Genomic DNA, 15,159 nt, shown 5'->3' with positions numbered 1-15,159 from the left:
TCTATATGTCCCCGACCTCATCTTCTACAGGGATAAATTCAGCTTTGGCTTGAGGTTGCCTCTCTGTCATGAGTTGCGGTCTATCTTTAACCATTATGGAGTCATACTTGCTCAGATTTTTCCTACTTCCATCGTCTTCGTTATGAACATATTCTGCCTCCGGTTGGGGATTCCCTGGTCGATGAAGCTCTTCACATACCTCCGGTTGGGGATTCCCTGGTTGACGAAGCTCTTCACATACCTGTTCTCGTTCGGGGTCGATCCACATTGTTATGTACAATTTGCCTCCCTTAGTCGGTTCCAACTACTAGTGATAGAGAATAAGGTGAAGAAGTGGAAGCTTTAGTTTTGCATAGATTCTCCTTCATGATGGAATTTTGAGAACGTTCCATCCAAAGGTCTTCGCGTCCAGTCTAAGAACGTTCTGGATCGGGTACTGGTGGAACCGGCAGGGGTCGAAGGTCAACAAATTTCAGTCCATCGGTATCATGATCCAGTAATTATCAATCGGATGTCGCGTCCGGAAACATTATGACGAATGACAAAGGCCTATTAGGCGGCTTTTGACGGTTGAGAGGTCGAGTGGGAGGCAACGACTGCTACTCGAGTCACGAAGAAGAAGGCCCACACGACCTTTTTCACTGAAATCTCTGCCCCAAAGCAGCCAAAGTAGCGGGTTGGAATATACCTCTGGTAGTCCTTTGCCAGCAAATTTCCTGAAGGTGCAGGACTGAATTATTTCCTATCTGAGTCTTCTGTCGTTTTTCAAAGGATCACCACCAACGAGATAATTGTTATATAGAGAAAAGCTGATGAGATACTTACTAAAAGCTTCATATCAGTTGCAGGTCATTAGGGTGCGCAACACCAAGAAGCTGAAAGGATGTGAAGCCAGTTGGAATCAAGCATTGTCGAGGGAGAAGCTTCAATAGAAAAACTGGAACTTCAGTAGAAAAACTGGAAGAAGGATCAACTACCCCTTAGTCGAACGCTCTGACATTCCTTGAGCTATCAGTGAGGGATGAAGCCAGTCGCCCTTATCCTGTTATCCCAAGCGAACTTGAGTCTGAGCTTGAATCAACCATTTAGGAAGAGGAGGTATGCCTTCGTAAGGGTAAAGGTGCAGCAACCCACCCCACGACACCCTAAGACATCGCTGACATGATTTTATTTCGAGCATTTGAGAAGATCCTTCACGAGCAAATTCTCTCAGATCCGAGAGAAATGATCGAACGATATCAATTGATGGCCTGAGAGGATTTACATTTACAATCAAAGTTTCTCCCAGAGGATGAGGAGAAATTGGCTAAGGTCAAGGATAGGGTGAAGGCGGACAGAAAGCGGGTGAAGCTGGCTAAAGTTGAATTGTTTAGATCATCAAAGTTGTTATCGTCTGCTCAGGGAGAGAATCCATCCTTAAAAGAAAAGATGGTGATGATGAAGATGCCTAATGAATTCTTCACCGAGCATTCTTCCTACCTCAGCATATGGAACTCTTCGCTACGCAACTCAAGTTATGAGTGTCCTTAGCCGTCGACCAGATGATAGAGGCAAAGTTGGTCTTTCCGAGTGGAACGATTTGGATAAATTTGTTACCTTACGTTTGGACTCAGAGGAGGGCGAGGAAGAGGACGTGGGGGTCTTCAAATATTTGACTCACCTTTGTCTTCACTTATAGCTTAATCAAAATTTTTATTTTTCTTTTTAAACAATTGTAAAAAATTATACAAGAAATTCTTTGTAACTTTTCAATCAGGAAATAAAATAAAGCTTTAAGTCTGTTTTTACCTTTGTTTTTGCAGTTTACCTTTACAACATGTTGTATGTTTCTTTTGATAAATCATTGCAATGATTGATGGATCGACATTTTTTAAGAATGTCTTTGGTTGGTTTTATTAAGTTACCACACGGTTTTAGATTTTTCATGTCTCGGCTACTCGATTAGATTGTCGCCTTGGATAGACTGCACCTTATGCCAATTGTATTAAACGGATCTCTTTGTAGTCTTTGCGAGAATAACAGTCGAGACTTGCTGTTGGGGTGATTCGTACATTACTTACTGCGGATCTTTACTAATGGGTAGGGAATCACTGCTAGAGATTGACTCGCTTCGAGCTAGGAGACATGGGTGATGTATGAACTGTGGGTCGATTCATATGCATTTTGCCTATCATACGTTTGTTATCATTGTTGGTCAATTTTGGGTAGTTTTTACCCTTAAACATTTATTTGTCACTGTTGATTTTGAAAACTTTTTACCGTCTCGATGCTACACTATCAATTTTGTCGCTCGTGTGAAATCACTGTTGGCTAGCCAGTTTTAATTCTATGAGTGTCAATCGAACTTTGACGATCCCTTGTGTGAACTCCTAGAGTTCACCGAGTGTCGGGAGGACCTGGGATTGTGTGTATAATTAGCAAAATTTTATTTAACAAATTTTTAATGTACAATACGATACAAGGTTTGGAACGAAAACACTTTTGTTTTTTCTCATTGAGATACAAAAGTTTTCTAAGAATAAAATTTCTTTAGGTCGTCTCCGCTCTACGTCCGAGGGACTCTTTTCCCTGTGTAGATCTTCAGCATGCATGCTCCGGGAGCAATCCATTTGTCAATGATAAAGGGCTCGGTCCATGTTTGGTCGAGCTTTCTCACAGCTTATCTCGCGGGGTTGGGTTGGCTTTCTTCAACTCGAGGATTCTAACAGTAAAAGCCTTTTCTCAAACTTATTTGTTGTAATATTGAGTGTTTGAGGTCTTTGACGGCGAAAGCCTTTTCTCGGACTTGTTTGTTGTAATAATGAGTGGTTGCCTCTTCACCTCCTTCTGCCTAAGGGCTGAATGGACTCATTTCTCTTCAGCATGCTCGAGTGTGGGCATCACTCCCTCATCATTTACTTCATGCCACTTATATTTGGACCGATAACATCACCTCCATCCCGTGTGACAACATACACGAGTTTATCCGATCATCGTAAGTATCATTCGAACCTCCCAAAGAACAAACAACAGAACCTTTGCCCAATTCCCTTTGGCTCCTTCAACCTTCTTCCTCAACAGGTTTAAGATAATATTTTTGGCTTCTTCAACTTGCCCATTTGTCTGAGGGTGATGCACAAAACTTCAAGCCGATCCGTGGGCTTTGGTAAAAAAGCTTCACTCCCTGGTCATCAAATTGTGTCTCGTTGTTTGTGATGATTATTAGTGATTAACTATATTGACATATCAGATCCATCCAGATGAAATTTCTAGTGATCTCTGTGGTGATCCTAGTAAGCGCCTTAGTTTAGATTCACGTAAAAAAATAATTCACATCAACAAGAAGGAATTTGTACAGGCCTCGAAATGTGAAAGAGTACAAGGATGTCAAGTTCCCAGTTGAAGGTCTGTAGTTTATGTGTCGGTTGATATTGTAGCGTTGCATGCTTCTGACATTGCTCGTATTTTTTTGAGAATTCCTCGACATCTTTGGAAGTGTTGATCCGAAGTAACTCTGTTGGTGCACTCCATATGTTATGTCATTCTTCTAGAGTGGCTCCCACAATCCCTTGAATGCACCTCTCAAAGGGCATATTCAGCCTCGTTTTCCTTTATAGACTACAAATACATCGACATGAATGATTTCTGAAAAAGCTTTCCTTCGATCAAAAGATACTGGGCTGATTTTTTCTTAATCATTTTGTGTCGGTAACGTCTTTTAAAATCTTCCTGGTCTCAAGTTATAAGATGTAGGGATCCACCCAACTATTTGGCCATTTTGTCTCTAGTTCCATTGCTGCAGCTTCTTCAATGGTTGGTCAGATAAGCTTTTGAGGCATCCCTTCCCTCAAGCTGACGCAATTGGACAGGAGCCATGCTACTTGGTTCTTCTCCCAGGCGATACGCTTGATCTTGAAGCATTCAAATTTCCCAATCTTTGTTTTGGCATTACTCATGTACTTGGCCATCATATTGTCCGTGATCTCAAATTGTATGTTTACTTGATTCACCACCAGCTACATGTCGGAAATGACCTGGAGATACTGAGCGCCTATCTCATAAGCAAAACACAATATGACAATTAAAGCTTTGTATTCAGCCTGGAAATTGGTGGCTTCAAATTCAATTTAAATTGAATGGTACAGATGTTCCTTGGTCAGACTAGTCAGCTCTGTTCATATGTAGGACCCGAGTTTGTTTGCTGGCCACTACTCCTTCGCCTGACTAACTTGGTTCAGAAAAGTCGGTCAGGAAATCAGTTATGGCTTGTTGTTTGATTACGATCTAGGGCACATAAGAGATCAAACTCACTGAATTCTACCACCCATTTGAGGAGCCAATCAAAGTGCTCCGGTTGAGTGAGGATAGATTTGAGTGGATGTTCAGTGATGATTCTGGTCGGATGCATTTGAAAATATGGGTGTAGCCTGCGAGTGAAAATAACGAAAGAAAATGTTAGTTTTTTCATAGTAGAGTACTTGAGCTCGGTGCCTCGGAGGATCCGACTGAAATAATAAACCGAGAACTACTTTCCTACTTCCTCTCGGACTTAAATTGAGTTGATGGCTTCAGGCTCAACCCCCAACCATAGAGATAGTTCTTTGATCGGATTTGAGCTCTCGAGGAGTGATGGTGACGCTAAGAAATATTTTAGCTTTTTGAACGCTTGTTCGCATTCATTTGATCACATGAAGTTCTTTGTTCATCTCAAATTTTTGAAAAATGCAACACACTTATCATCCAATTTTGAAATTAATCGGCTTAGGCCTGCTATCCAACCGATCAACTTTTTGTACTTGGTGTTTGAGGGGATGACATGTCGATCAGTGATTTACACCTTTTCTGGATTGGTTTTTATCTCCTCTAAGGTTAGGAGGTAGCCAAAAAATTTATTCGGGGATGCCCCGAATGTGCACTTGAGTAGGTTGAGCCTCATGTTAAATTTTCTAAGCATTTTGAAGGTTCTTTTAAATCTCTTATGCGTTGCTTGGGTGGTTTTCTTTTTATTAGCACATCATCCATACACCTTAATAGTTTTTCCTTTTTGCTAAAAAAATATTACATCCATCATTTGTCGGTATTTAATGTCTGATATTTTCATTTCAAAGAGCATTACATTGTAACAATACACACCTTCACTATTGATGAATGCAAATTTCTTTACATCGGTCGGTACATCTTTATCTGGTGGTAGCTAGAAAACGCATCGAGAAAGCTCCTTATAGAGTGGTCGCGCATTGCATCCACGAGCTCATCAATCCGAGGAAGGGGGCACCTTTCCTTCGGTCAGGTGGTGTTCAGGTTGGTAAGTTCACGCACATCCTCCACTTGTCATTCACATTCTATACCATGACCATGGCCAGGTCAGATATTAGACCTCTCGTATGTAGTTAGCCTCCAATAGCTTATGAACTTCCTTTTAAATTGGCTCAGCTAGAGTGACGGCAGAGGACCTCATCTTTTGCCACATCGGTCTAGCCTCTACTTTGGTGTTCAAGCGGTGGCAAGCGACATCGATCAATATCCCCAACATCTCGGTGGTAGACTAGGCAAAGAGATCTCAGTGGACCCGAAGGGTTTTGACCAGCATTTCCTTCAACCCTGCATCGAAAGCTTTACTTATTAGAAAAAAATATATATATATATCAAGCTTGTCTTCGGTCATCAAAATTTGATGGCTGGTCTCGAGACCCTCTTCACTTAGATTTTTGAGCTCGAGCGACTCCTGCTCGATACTTTCGACTACCCGGAGATAACATGTGTGAGATTGCTCTAAATTGCTTCAGACGATGATTACTTCTCCAACGCCTGGAAACTTTACTATCACATTATAAGTCGAGATAACAACCTTCAAAGATTTGAGCAGGGGTTGACCGAATATAAATTGTAAGTGGGTGACAAGTAAAACAATAGAAAATCCTCCATATTTGTAAATTATTTTTCATTCCCTCTAGGTAAATGGTAGAGCGATGGTCTCAACACTTATTTCCTCTCGTTGGAGGCACCATAAAGCAGGTTGTAGTTGTGATGAGTCAGTCGTTTTCAAGATCCATCTTATTAAACACTGATTCGAATATGTTGTTCGCCGAGCTGCTGATGTCAATAAGGATGCTACCAATCTGACAGTTGCAGATTAATGCAATAATGATAGTGACATTGTTATAGGGATTCCTCTTAGGGGGTAGATCTTCATTGGTGAATGTGATGGGGGAAGTGAGCTGCACTCGGGAGCAATGGTGGTGGCACATGGTTCTCCTGACCAAAGCCTCTTCAAGCTGGCTCGGTGGGATGAGTCGCTGCATCCTTCGAAGAAGACAGTAATTATGTCAGTAATGTGGATGGCATGGGCTCGGACTAGCTCGCTCAAACTTTATTTATTGAAGCTTTCCTTTACCCCTGGATTGTTGCTCTTGGATATACAAAATCTTTTAGCTACCCGATTTTGATCAGCTCCTCAACCAGGCTTCAGAAGTGTCGACATTCCTCCGTGTCATGACCATAGTCGCGATATTAGGCGCAATACTTTTTTGGGTCCAAAGGTAAGCTCCGATTTTCATCGGGGGGCAATCTCTTAAAGCCTTTTGTTTTTTGGGATGACCTTCACTTTCTCAGCCATCGAAACTCTCAATGGAGTCATCTTGGGTAATTCATGGTTGGGCAGCTGACACTCATTGCACCGGCCGACCGTTGGTAATGATATTGAACTTGACTTCTTGAGTTGTATGTTTTGTCGGTCATCCTATGGTCCTAGTGTGGCTGAGTTTCTTCATAATATGAACGACGAAAGGACTTGAGTCATCTCTTGGTCTCCACCCGTCGCCTTGGGGAGCCCTTCTCTGTGGGCAATAGATGGAGGATTCCACTTTAGAGGAAACATGGTGAAGTTATACTCCTTCATCGATATGTGGTTGTTGGTTATCTCCAACAGCTCTTCCAGTGTCTTCGGTCGTTGCAGACCCAAAGCGTATCAAAATGGCCCTTCTTTCAGCTCTTGAGCTAGGGCGGCTTGACTATTGCAGGCTTCATCTCACACTTCCAACATCTTCTTCTGGAAGCAGGTGATGAACGAGTGAACGCTCTTGTTCTATCCCTGTCAGATTTGCAGGAGTGGGGCTTCAAATTCTTCTCAGGCTTTTGGGCGCTGGCAAATTACACCACAAACGTTCGCTTGAAGTCGATGAATGACGCGCTCACTTCCGATGGTAATGCATTGAACCACCTAAGAGTGACTCCCTCAGTGTGGTAAAGAAAAGCCGACATTTCAGCGTGTCTTTGATCCTCAACAAATTGGCACTCGACTCAAACGAGGCTATGTGGTCTGTTGGATCGGTCTCGCCCTTACATGATCTTCCTGCAATTTTTTTTTATCTGTGTGCACTATATCTCGTACTGGCTGAGATGCTAATTTATTACTCTTACTCGTGCGGATTTTCTGACACACGTGTAATATAGGCAAGCAATTGTGGACTAATATATCTCTACCAAAAAAAAAAAGTATCACCATAATGAATCCACTAAAATATGATTTTAGCTAGATGAAACATTTTCTAATGTTATTTTGAACCTTATAAATAATTGGCTATTTAAAAACTTTATTAATTATAATTTAATTCTCATACAAGAAAAAAAAGAAAATAAAATAACCAGAAGATGCCTCTAAAAAAGGATTGCTGAACCACAAAATCATGGTGGGTCGTAGCTCAAGTGTTTCAATCTCCATAAAAATTCAGACTTCAGATAAAATCTCAAGGAGCTTCGTAAAAGTCAAAATCTGAAAAAATTTTAATGAAAATTTCTAATTGTTTGAATCCAAATTAACTCTAAAAATTGAATTAAGTATTTGTTTCTTAGAGAAGAATGGAAAAATCTATTTTAATATTTTTAATCAACTGATTGAAATCCTAGATACCTAATACAAATAATCTCTTATGATTTTAGCTTATTTTTTGAATACTCACATGCCTGTACGTGTCATAGTCCTCTTATCACTATGCTAGAAACTATAGGTCCGTTTGGGGCAGCTTATACTGTTTGGTTTGCGTGTTTCACCAATTTATCCGAAACAGCTTTTGGGTTTTTACACTAAACGCAGGTCGCGGGTCGACCCCTGCGGTTGGCCTGCGGGCCGCGTTTCAGGATAAACAGCTTATCCTGAAACGCACAAGCTGCCCTAAACGAACCCTAAGTTGATTTCTCCAAAAAAAAAAAAAAAAAAAAAAAAAATTGTCCAAAAAAAAAAAAAAAAAAAAAGTAAAATTGAGTCCTAAAGAAATTGAATTTAGCCCTTCTCTTGAGCATGTGTAAACCAGTAACTGGTTATCAACAATTTAACTTTATAATTTCTAACATGCATCCAAAGCTGATCTTTGAAGATTACATGGTTGATTTCTAAAGTATGTCATTCAATGATAACACTAATAAATTAAACGAAGGACACATTACAATACACCAACCTTTTTCAATTGCATTTTCCTTAACTTCTACATAATACATTAATAATGTATTTTCCAAATGTGACAAGAGAATTTTGAATCCCATAAATGCCCCAATATTATCACAATTAAAGCTAAAGATACTCTTAAGGCCTATGGAGGAATAGACTCGTATAGAGTTACATTTGAATTCAATACAAGAATATAGACTGCTTAAGATGAAGGTTGAGAAGAATATTATGAAGATATTTAGATGGTTCACCAAAATTATTAATAGACTTCATACTGTTGTTACGGAGCACACCATCTAGGAATAGGTAAATAAGGTCTTATAAATAGGAAAAGCTTGCACCCAAGATGAACAAGACTAAAAAAATGGTGGGTGGATTCAGATAATGAGAAAACATCTCCATGAAAAATCTGATCAAGAGATACTCAACTTGTGATTAATGGCAATTCATGGTCCACCTAAATATGTAAATAAGAAACTAACCTATGATAAATTCAATGATATTTGATGTAAAATGAAGAGTGTATTAATTATTTTAAAAAAGAAATAAAACACCTTAGAAAATGGAAATATAAATTCAACTTTACATTATATTAAACTAAAGTGATTTATGACTAGCGGTTAATATTTTGTCGGTTTGGATGATTTGGTTTTCAAATTGGTCATACCGATTGTAATCAAAGTTTGAAACCAAAAAAATAGAACAAATCAAAATTTTCCAAAACTAAATTGATTGAACTTAAATTTAGTTTGGTTTAAACAGTTTGATTACGAACAAACCAAGATTTAGTTGTTAGTTAGAGTTCTATTATGAATGAACATAAAGAAATTGATATCTTACATGTATAATATTGATTTAATTTCATGATTCCTCCATTTAATTTTGAATTTTTTGTTTTTTTTTGTTTGCTTAGTTAAATAAAAATTAAAATCAAACAAATAATAAAAAAAATGAATATCGCGGTTTTCAAATTCAAAAATTAAAAAGTATTTTTGAAATTGAATCGAATCACAGTTCAATTTTGTTCGGTTTTTCAGTTTTGACCAAATAATGCACACCCCTTTTTATGACACGTTAGAAAATAAATCTTATACATGTTTGATAAAATTTCTTTGTGCGATAAATTATGTATAGCGAATCACAAATTAAAATTTAAAGTTAAATAGTTAACATAACCTTAAATATTCTGTCAATCACATGAAAATTTATATATCTGATAGCAAGATAACATCACATTTCAAACCAATGATAGACATGATGGAATTAGTGACACATTACCTTATAACATTTTATTATGTCTTGATTTTTATGTGCACATATGCACTAAAGCCTAGAATCCCTTCTGTTCCAGCAGTGCCCAATGCGTTGGGTTTCTAATTGGTAGATTGAACTATTGTGCAGGTATTTCTTTAGTCTAGGATGAGCGAAGGAAGATGATGGTTAGACAATGGATGCTCAAGCTGCATGATAGGAGATTATCTATTTCTCACTTCATTACAACAATGAATATATGCCATTAGGAAACAATACCAAAGGAAATATAATTGGAGTTGACACCAGCAAGTATTCTTCTTATGCCATTGATTTTTTCCTAATTGTTAATGGGTTGAAGCATAATCTAATTATATGACAATAGGTATGTTCTTTCCTTTTTTTTTCAATGGATTGCTTAATTAAATTTGTAAAAACTATGTTTAGGGATTTTTAAATGAATTTATTGAGAGAACCCACACATTTTCCAAATGTACAAGTCAAGAAGTGATAATTTTTTTTATATCTCAAACAATATGTCAATGATTTGATTTGATTTTGAGGTTTGATAAAAAAATGGTACATGTCTATTGGTATCTCCATGAGTCCATCAATAAAATTAAATAAAGTTTTAGGAGGAACACTATAATATTTAGCTGATTTCTGACGGCCATAAGCTGTAGTTTAATAACGAATAAACCGTCACTTATTACTTTTTTGATAGTTTACCTACAGGTTTAAGGTCATAGCAAAAACCCTTGTCGATAATTTATAAATTGATAGCTTTTATTTATTGATGGTTTGACAACACACTTTGATCGTTGCTTTTGAATAACTCAATAACACAGAGTTGTCATCAATTGTTCTCAGTTTCTGATTACCAACGAGTTAATAGTAAAAAGTTATCGATGGGTAAACCATCAACAAAGTGTAGCAGCCATCATTTTATAACACCATATGATCCACGGTTATGCATAGGGGTGCATCGATCGCAAGTCCGATGGTAAGACATGGGAAACCTATAGCATAAAAAATAAATTTCTCTTTGATAGTTACAGTTTTCACACCTGCAACCGATACACATAAAAATTACAAAAAACTGCAACACAACTTAAAATTTGACAGACTAAATCTGCAGTTGAATAGTAAATTATCCAATAAAAAAAATAAATAAACAAAATGTATTTAAGTTAACATGTAAACATAGCTGCTCAATAACAAAATATATGCTCAAATGTTTAACAATATATACAAATAATTAAAAAAAAAACTCAGCTAATACTTCTCCATTTCCTTATCATCGTCGTCCTGATCCTCCAATGGTTGCTTAATACGCTTTTTGGTCTGCTGTTGAAAAACATCTAGCTCGGGCTTCAACTTGGCCTCCATATTTGCCTCTGGCTCCAACCTCATATGCTCAAAGAAACCTCCATCATGGCAAAACCTTCTCCTCCTGTGAGGTAGAAGTAGAAGCCATAAATGCACTGGTGGAGTGGTGAGTTTCGTAAATGAACGCTTAAGGCCAGAGCCCATAGGCTCAACCCTTATTTTTCCTCCTGTAGTCTCCCTCCACATATCGTATTCGAATAGATCACGATCTCAGATCGTAATACTGTTCAACATCTGGGATTGGCTCTCCTTATTCTGATGGTATTTTTCCAACAAAAAATTAGTTACATATAGTTAGAGCTTGAAAAAACATCGAACAAGTTTAGCTCACGAATTAATTGGGTCGCCTGTGATCTGTCGTTGATGCACGACTGGTCCTTCTACCTCCTATGGGAACGAGCAACCTCTCCTGATGGGCTTCTTTGTCTGGTAATGGCATGTTGCATGCCCCCCTCCCCCTCACCTCTCAAGCAAGGAGGGAGACCGTCCCTGCCTCCAGTCGTCATCTGCAACAAAGAAATGAAATTCAATCAATTAGTTACATAACAAAATACTATGTGGTAAGCTAAAAACACAACAATATACACAATAGTACACAGTAAATAGGTTGACAAAAATGTAAAGTGCAGGATACAAACTAGTAAAACTGAAAAACACAAAAGTACGTAGTAAACTGCCAGACAAAATTGTGAAGTGGAAATTGCAAGCTAGTTTATCTAAAAATGAAATGATACGTACTAAATAGAAGAAGGCAAAACAATAAAGTGCAATCTACAGACTAAGGGGACTAAAGCTTAAAATATTTAAAGTAACCTACCCATCTTACCCAGCATCGTCGAATGAGTGACTAGGGGTTGTAGTCAAAATTCCTTATTAAAATTCATTTCCATAGTTGTACTCATCATCGAGAGTAATTTCTTCATGTTTGCCACTAGCACCCTCTAGTTTGAGCTCTTCATGCATAAGACCAAGTGGAAAACATAAATATGTCATTTAATTTCTTGATGAGTGGGTTCAATATTATTCTGAATATCAATGGTGGCTCTAGATTTACTTGATATGACAACCGCCCCGTCAACTTTATCTCTTGCTATATAGTGATGTCAATGATAGTAAATCTGACTCTCCTGTCTTGCTAAAATGCAAGGATCAATTTTAGTGTACATTCTATTCACTTCCACTTCTACGATATTATACTGTTGGTTTACCCTTATTTCAAGAGTAAGAACATGATCAACCAATCACAGCTGAATAGGAATACACTTCCTTCAATGGAGTTAGGTTAAGATAGTTCAGTAACATCTTCAAGATTCCCATAGTAATCTATCTCGTTGTCCGATTTATTGTTAGATTTAACACGAACACCAAAATTACAAGTCTTTTTTCCTTGAAACTAGGATCTCGTTTGAAATCTGTACCTATTCACATCATAAATTAGCCAAATTTTCATAATGAGCATAAGTCCCTAAGAAGATCTATCAGTCCCTAATCAATTACTCTATTTTTTCAATCATGAATCTATTAATATATAAGAAATCATGTGTGAGATGAGTACCTAATTTGGAACATAATATCATAGTTGAAACATATGCATAGTCTCATGCAGTAAATATCAATCACATATCAACCCTAGTGGTCGCGCCTTATTCTTTATAGTTATATTCAATTCATTCAAAAATCTAAAAAAAAGTTATTTAGCACAATTTGATAATATTCTTTATAAATGAGTGATTAATTACCTAGTCCCTTAGCAATTACCTCGCAAATAGATACATCCAGTGGTATTGTATTGGACCTCCAATTAATGCCTCATGGGATAAATGTACAGGTAGATGCTCTATCGAGTTGAAAAAATTATGCTAAAATATTCTCTCAAGCTTGCAAAGTATTATATGATTGTTTTCTTCTAGCTGACATACACCATCAACTTTCAAACGAGTTGCACATAATTCCATGAAGAACACAATGATTTCAACAAATAGATTAAGGATTTCACTCGACAAATAGCTAAATACGATTTGCATCAAATTTTGAAGAAAACTATGACACTCATTCCAGTTATTTTCTCTGCACACACATCAACACAACAACTCACATTTGAATCATACAAGCTAGACAATTTTAGTAATTGGAGACACTCACAAAATATTCTTGGTTAGGATAAAGTAAGATAATATTTTTTACTTTGGGCTTCATGAGCTTGCCGACAGTTGTTTGTTGGATTCCAACTCTTGCCTTTTGCATATCTTCTTCAAATCAAGTGACTCACATTATCCTTAGTTTTTCCTTTAACATCCACCACAACGTTGAAGATATTATCAAAGAAATTTTTTTCTCTGCGCATGACATCCATATTGTGCCTGATCAGATTATCCTTCCAGTAAACCAAATCTTAAAAAAATAACATTTTTATCCAATTATGAGTAATATCAAACCCTGGTGGATGATGGAAAAAAAATTCAGGGACAAACAATAATATTTAGAATGTCAGTAATGATCTGGAGTAAATCTTCCCCATATATCCTTGGAGGTAGTGTTGATTTCTCAATTTTGATTCTTTTGAATGCATTCATGTTTCTCCCAAAAGAATGTTCACATTAGAAACATTTTGTGATATTTAAACCATTAATTGTTCCATGTCGAAGCGTAAATGCCTTAGATGAATCATTGTAATATGGACATGTTAACTTTGTCGTGGTTCTCCAACAACATAACATTCCATACAAAGAAAAATCACTTATTTTTCGCATTAATGTTGCTTTCATCTGAACATTATGTTTCATGGAAACACCATACATCAAGTCACGTATTTCTTGCAACTCATCTATTGTCAGCTGCAAATATACATCTATCCTCACTTTAGAGCTACTGGGACCTGGTATAATCAGTGCATAAAAAAGAAACGTGTTGTCACACATCTCATTGACAGATTGTATGGTACAAGAATCACTGGCCAACATGAGTAGAGCGATGCATTTTGACTTTACGTTGTGAAGCCATTAGAGCATAAGCCAAGCCACATGTTACATGCCTCCACAAAAAAACTCAGGATATGACCAATTAAAATATTTTCATTCCTCCCCATATGCTGGGTGACTCTTTGAGTTAATTTCTCCTGAAATACAATGATGTCACACCATATGTGGAGCAGTACACATAGAACTATACATCCTCAAATACATGGAATAAGCAGTAGATAAAAAACCGCCTGAACAAAACTTTTTCCTGCCTCTTATTTTTTCTACCTTGAGGTTTGAATCTAGAAAAATTACAAAAATTTGCATTGAGTCTCCGTTGTGCTGGTCTTGTAATGTAGTATAGTATACATCCATTTACGCTACAATCAATATTCTCTGCTTTAAGTCCTAACTTGAAGACCAAACTTTTCATTATGTATAAATCTTTGGGGGCTAAATTTTCAGGTGGATTTGTCTCTTTTAATAATCTTGTAAATTGATTGAAGCACTCATTAGGCGTGTAAAATTGTGTTTTAATTTTTAGTATTTAGAGAGCTACAAATAACTTAGAATGAGAAATGCAACCCTCCCACAGTGGTCTTTGAGCAGCATTCAGTAAATCATAAAAACTTTGAGCCTTGAGGTTTGGTAACTCTTCTTGTTGCACTTAACTCGAATAATGGTGTCTTGTCCCATCAAAAATTATTTCTTCAAATTTACTTGAGTTAAATCTAGGTGGAGGACCATAACTCATCGAAGGAGCAGAGTTGAATTTTGTAGGGTCAACCTCCATATGTGAAGTCCATATTCAGTAATCAAGTGAACTCCTCGACAGTATAAATCATATTTGAATTTGTCAGACGTTAAGTATGCTCAATTTTTGTGTTTCAAACAAGGACAACAAAACCTACCCTCATATAGATAAATCGACATTAAGATGCATCAACCAGAAAGGCATCGACTCCGCTTAAAAACTCTGCAGGGATTCCTTCTCTATTTAGATAAAGTCAATTATACATCCATGATTTTGATATTCGAATATCCATATATCTTCTTCAAAAATGACAACAATCAACACATTATAAAAGAAATTTAATTGAATACACACACACATATATATATATATATATAAAATGTACA

This window comes from Phalaenopsis equestris, unplaced genomic scaffold (genome assembly GCF_001263595.1).
Source record: "Phalaenopsis equestris unplaced genomic scaffold, ASM126359v1 Scaffold000002, whole genome shotgun sequence".
Lineage (NCBI taxonomy): Eukaryota > Viridiplantae > Streptophyta > Magnoliopsida > Asparagales > Orchidaceae > Phalaenopsis > Phalaenopsis equestris.
The sequence above is the reverse complement of the archived record's forward strand: the minus strand, read 5'-3'. Positions refer to the sequence as shown.